Consider the following 5,932-nt stretch of genomic DNA (forward strand, 5'->3'; position numbering starts at 1 on the left):
GCTGTGCCCGGGGGGAGGGGGGGGGCTGGGACCCCTTGCGCGGGGCTGGGTGGGTGCCCCACGGGAGGCTCTCCCCCCGCGTTGGCTATGAGGGGGGATGCGGGGCTGCCTAGAGCTACCCTTTGGTGCCGGTGAAGGGAGATACTCCAGGGAGCGAGCGGAGCAGGTACAGACGGGGAGCCGGGCTTCCAGGAGTCCCGAGCGGCCTTTGTCGGTGCAACACGCGACCATTTGAAGGGAGAAGTGGGCACCGAGTGTAAGCCTGTACTACGCCGGGAAGAGGAAGTGAGGAAGGAGAATTCCATGTTTTCCCACGTGAAGAAGACCCCGATTGAAAGAACTGCCCCCAAACCGCCATAGTGAGCGGGGAGCAAGGAAAGCCTGGGTTTGAATCCCAGCAGCTTCCTCTCCCCTGCGGCTGCGCTCTGTGGCCTTGGGCAAGTTCTCTCACCTCTGAACAGGGACGGCGGTTGCCAGGAGGAGAGGCGTATAGGAAGCTGTGGACATTATTAACTGTTCCTTTTCTGAAACATAGTTTTATTGATTTCAGAGAAGATGGGAGGGAGAGAGAGATAGAAACATCAAAGGACGAGAGAGAATCACTGATGGGCTGCCTCCTGCACGCCCCACACTGGGGATCGAGCCTGCAACCCGGGCATGTGCCCTGGCTGGGAATCAAACCGTGACCTCCTGGTTCATAGGTTGACACTCAACCACGGAGCCACGCCGCTGGCAACTGTTTCTTCAAGTAGGGCTGGGTCAGAAGGTATGAGGGAGGCCTTCACCCGTCTCACTGGCCACTCTCCCGGGTTGGCACAGGCCCTGCAGTCAGCCCCGCCCCTGGCCCCTGGCCCCCGGCGTGCCCATGGACTGGACTGGCTACAGGTCCAGCTCCCGGGTGATTTATATACAAGGCCAGCCTAGTGGGAGGAGAGGCGGAGGGGGAGGGGCAAGCCCACTCCTGTCTCCAGAGCAGCCGCTTGGCTGAGAGCAGCCCCTGGGGCTGCAGTTCAGAGAGAAGGCAGCTGGAGAGGCTTCATTGGTCCCCCTGAGGATGAGGACGGTCAGGGGCTCTGCAACCCGGCGGGTTTGACCCGGGAAGTGCCAGGCCACAAGCGAGGACTCTCAGGCCGTGGCCTGTGCCCAGTAGGTTTCGTTTGAGAGAGTTTCAGGGGCAGATCAGTCTTCATTGATGCTTTCCAAAATCTAAAGAGGCCTCCTGCATCTCAGACCAGAGATGCACACACAGCTTTTGGAAAATTCGAAGTGGAAGAGAGAGAGAGAGAGAGAGAGAGAGAGAGAGAGAGAGAGAGCGCTCCAAGAGGAAAGGCGCTGCGACAGCTGAGCCAAAACTCTTAGGGAGATGGCCAGCACTGAGTACTGAACTGGCAGCCCTTCTAGGCTGCGAGGCCAACGCCAATAACTGAAGGCCTTGTGGGGGGGAGGTTGCTCCTTGGTCACAACCCAGCACCTCCGTGGAGAGGCAGACGCACTCCCTGACGGTGCTGGAGCCAGACATGTCTTGGCCTGGGGGAGGCAGAAACTGATCACTGATCCCTTGCAAGGGGCATACAATACTTTCTCCATCATTCCTTTAAGGTCGCCCGCCTGCAGCTCTGAGTTCCAGATGCAGGGGGCAGGATTTCACCCCTGCCCCTGACGGTGGAATGCCAAGAGGCCTTTAAGCTCCCAGTACTTTACAACTCCACATTAACGGTGGATGTACTGGTATGCCTATTTGTGGGCAATACAAAAAACGAGCAAATAAACATATCCTAGACTTGTCAGCATTCTCCTTCCACATTGTCCATCCCCAGGGTCAGTGGTTCTCCATCGGAGAGGGAGAGAAGAGTTGATTCAAACTCAAGGACCACCAGGCAGATTAGTTCCTCTTTCCCTAGCCCTGGCACAGGCTTGAGTAAGGAGCTCCTACACATGGCCTGTACCTTTGCAAACATTGAAAGTGCTGCGTCAAATTACTGCCAACTCTGCTTTAAATCAATTCTGGTTTGCCTTTTAACACCACCTGTTTCCTGACACCCAACAAGTAATATCTCTCTAGGGTGTGATTGGCAGGAAAACAATTAAAGTGCTGAGGTTTGGTGTTTAGGGCATTTCCTTGAAATTCCAAGGAAGCACACCCATTTGTTACTTTGGGAAGAGATTTTGGGAGGGATGTGGAAAAGGTTCATGAAAGAGGGGCTATGTAGTAAAAAGTCAGAATCTAAAACAGGGGTCCTCAAACTTTTTAAACAGGGGGCCAGTTCACTGTCCCTCAGACCGTTGGAGGGCCGGACTATAGTTTAAAAAAAACTATGAACAAATTCCTATGCACACTGCACATATCTTATTTTGAAGTAGAAAAACAAAACGTGAACAAATACAATATTTGTATTTGCATGTGGCCCACGGGCCGTAGTTTGAGGACCCCTGATTTAAAAGAACTGGATTTCAAAAAGTGGAAAGTGAAACATGAGAAAGGCCAGGATAGTCACAGATTGTGGCAAGGGAGGGCTTTTGCTAGGCCCTACCCACCCCCACCCTCACACACACACACACACACACACACCCCAAAGCTGGGTCATAATTTTTAAAAACACATGACAGAGTTGCTGTATTGAAGAAGCTCATTCATTGTCACTCACTCAAACTGCCCAGTTTTTTGTTACATTGTGTAATTAATTGCTAGGTGAGTTATTTCAGATCATTAGGAGAGTGTATCAAAAAATGGTTAATTTTAAAAATGCATCACTGCTTCTAAAGAGATGAAATCTGCGTTAATCAAACTGGGATCTTCGAAAGGCTTTTATAAAAGGTTAATTCAATTCGTGAATCTACGGAAGAAAGTGTCCCCTGGGGAACGCAGGACTGAATGTGGGAGAGCAGGGCCCCAAGGTATGATAAAGGAAGTCCTCCAGGTTGTAAGAAAAACTTAGCAAATGTGGTTTCGTATGTGTATTTTAACATTTCCTTGCAGATAACCAGAAATCAAATCACTGAGAAGGGGTGTTTTTTAAATACAGTTGTCTGAAAAATATTTTGGAAAAGTTTCTAGCTTAAGGTTTTGACAAGGTGTTAGATGACTTTTTATATGTAGTTTTATTTTTAAATGTCTTTTAAATCCCCAAGCCTCTCAAGAATAAAGGGGGCTTTGATTTAGTCCCATTTACAGACAAGCTATTGAAGGCAAAGGGGAACTCCACTAGCCTTTCTGCCCACCGGTTGTGTGGCTCTCCGGCGCTGAAACACCCTGCTATCAACATGTCCAGGACAAACTGAGGGTAGGAGTACTTGGGAAGAACTTTCTTAGAAAGCAGGAAAGTTTGTTCTTGATTTGAACACATAGTTGAAGAATCCAGCTTTAAAGGGATGGTCCGGTTAGGAGGAAAGGGGATTATATTTTACCCTTTAAGGGGAGAGTTGGGGGTCACATGGGGGCAGAATTCACTGCGTACTTGGGGGGGAAAATGGACGCTTCCTCCTCTTAAGTTCCTGCCCATACACGTTTACTTAAAAGCTCTAAACATGAATGTAAAACAACCACTGCAAACTACCCGTGGGCTGGAGTGAGTGTTAGTATGGCCAATTTTGCACATGGGTTTTGCAGAGAAAAAGGAAGCCTGAATAATAGTCAGAGGCAGAGGGAGGAGAAAGAGGAAGAAAGGCCTTCGGTTACCCATCTCCAGGGACCACCACCCTCCACCAAAACTAGAGGGGAGGGCTCCGGTTGCTCACCCAGGTCTGGGGCTAGACCCACTTGGCAGAGGCCCAACCTAAGACCAAAGCGTACTTGCACCGCTGTGGCCCTCCAGGCTAATATAAGGAGACACTGGGTCCCACAGACCTTGTCCCTGGATTTCCTCTCCCCCGAGTTCCAAAGAAAGTCCTTAAGAGAACACGGCAAGTAGGGCTCCAGAATTCGAATTTACTAGTGGGGTCTGAGTTCCAATGCAGGGAGGAAAATCTAATCATAAATAGTCAGCAACAGCAATCACGTGGGTTCTGTAGCTGCTACGTTTCACTTCCCCTTCCTGTATGTGAGTTAGTTGGTTAGAGCTCAGTCCATAGGGCTGTCTCTCTTTCTGTGGGCGTGGCCCCTCGCTTATTTGGGGAAATAGTAAATTGGAATTTTCTATTAATATCAAAGGGTGATGGCTTTGCTTTTCAAATAAAGCGTTTACGTCAGTCAAATAAACAGGGAACAGGTCCTTTGGGGAGCGAGGCACCCCAATTATTATCATGCTCCCCACCTTTGGCACCCAGTTTATCGTTTTCATTCCTAAAGCTCCTTTGCCATTAGTAAGAAATCAGCATCAGCGTGATTAAAGGCAACTTCTCTGTCTCTGCCTTTTTTCTCCCCTTCTCCCTCTCCTTTCTACTGGGGTGTGAGAGCTCGGTTATTCTCCGTCATGAGTAAAAGGCTCTGGAAATCAGCTCATGTGCCAACACTGGGAACATATCCAGGCCCGTGGTGCGAAAATGGAAAAAGTGCTGTTGAATTATTATTTTTGTCCTTTAGGTTTACATCTACCCCTGTATTATGTAAATTTCTGAGAAACTGTGAATCACAGGGTTAGGTAGAGGAGTCCCCCCCGCCCCCCGCCCCCCCTGCAACAAAAAAAAGTTCAGTCTTTGCATGATTCACAGCCTCCTTTCTCCCTCCGGCTTTTCCCCAGAAGCAGCTACGCTCCCCAGCCTTGACCTTGCGGCTCGCCAGGGCCTATGGCCCTCGTGGGCCCGAGAGAGAGAGAGAGAGAGAGAGAGAGAGAGAGAGAGAGAGAGCTGGGTTTGTAACATCAGGCGGCCCCACCAGGTCGCCAGGTTCCGCGGGATGTCATTCCGGGTTCCCCGTCGCCAACGTCAACACCAACACGGGGGCGCTGAACGCCTGGCGGGGTTCCCTCTTCGAGACTAAAGAGGGACCCCTCTAAGGGCGCCGCCGCCCACGGTTCGCGGAATTCAAAGAATTGACCGAACGTAAAGGGGGACGAAAAATGATTTCCAAATGAACCCATACTAAGGAAGCAATCACTCGACTTGGAGTACAAGTCGCTGATTCCCTAACGCGGGATCCGACCTCTTCTCAGCGTGATATCCAGGCTCAGCTCAGGAAACCCGTCCGGCGCCTGTAGGATCTGGTCTGAGGCTGAGGGAGAGGGAGGACGGAATGGAGGGTAGGGGGTGGGGGATGGGGGCGGGGACAGCAGGGAAGCGTACACCCCCACCAAGAAAGGGGGGGCGGCCCGTGTCTGGGCATCTTCTCCGCTCAGGACCTGGGAACCGGCTGGCGGAGGCCCCGGGTTATTGCGCCCGGTGGCCAGCCACCCCTGCCCCTCGTTGGCTGGACCGGGAGATCGGGGCCGGATGAGAGGGCAGCTTGGCGGGTGGGGCCGAGAGGGGAAGGTGGAACGAAACTGTCAAACAGAAGAATCCAGTTTAGAAAATCTCGCTTTCCCAGGGGCCATCAGGAAGCACCAACTAATTCTAAGCACAGGTCCGACGGCGCGGGAGGATTCTGGGGGCGGGGGCCGGGGTGGGGCACAAAATCACAGTCCCTGACAATGGACATGAAAGGTTTAAGGAGGCGATGCTCAGAGGTGCCTCCTGCCCCCGTTTAAAATGGGCTTAAGGAAGTGTTTTCCGGGAAACTCAAAGTGACAGGCAAAACGAATGGGAAGATGCTCAGGTTCCCTCCGGGGCGAGCCGCGGCGTCGGGCCTGTGTTCTCGCCCCTGCCGTCTAGATGGCCGGGCCCTTCAGTTACAGCCCGAGCCGTCACAGCAAGTCTGCTAGTGACTGTTCTGTTCGCAAACTTTTCCATCAGGACTTCCCGGCCACCTGCGACTTGATCTCTAAACCCGATCCCGCACCCCCTCCCCAAACGCTTCGGCATTTCCCCTCCTCCCATCCGGGCGGGGGGGGGAGGGCGGGCT

Source organism: Myotis brandtii, unplaced genomic scaffold, assembly GCF_000412655.1.
Source record: "Myotis brandtii unplaced genomic scaffold, ASM41265v1 scaffold575, whole genome shotgun sequence".
Classification (NCBI taxonomy): domain Eukaryota; kingdom Metazoa; phylum Chordata; class Mammalia; order Chiroptera; family Vespertilionidae; genus Myotis; species Myotis brandtii.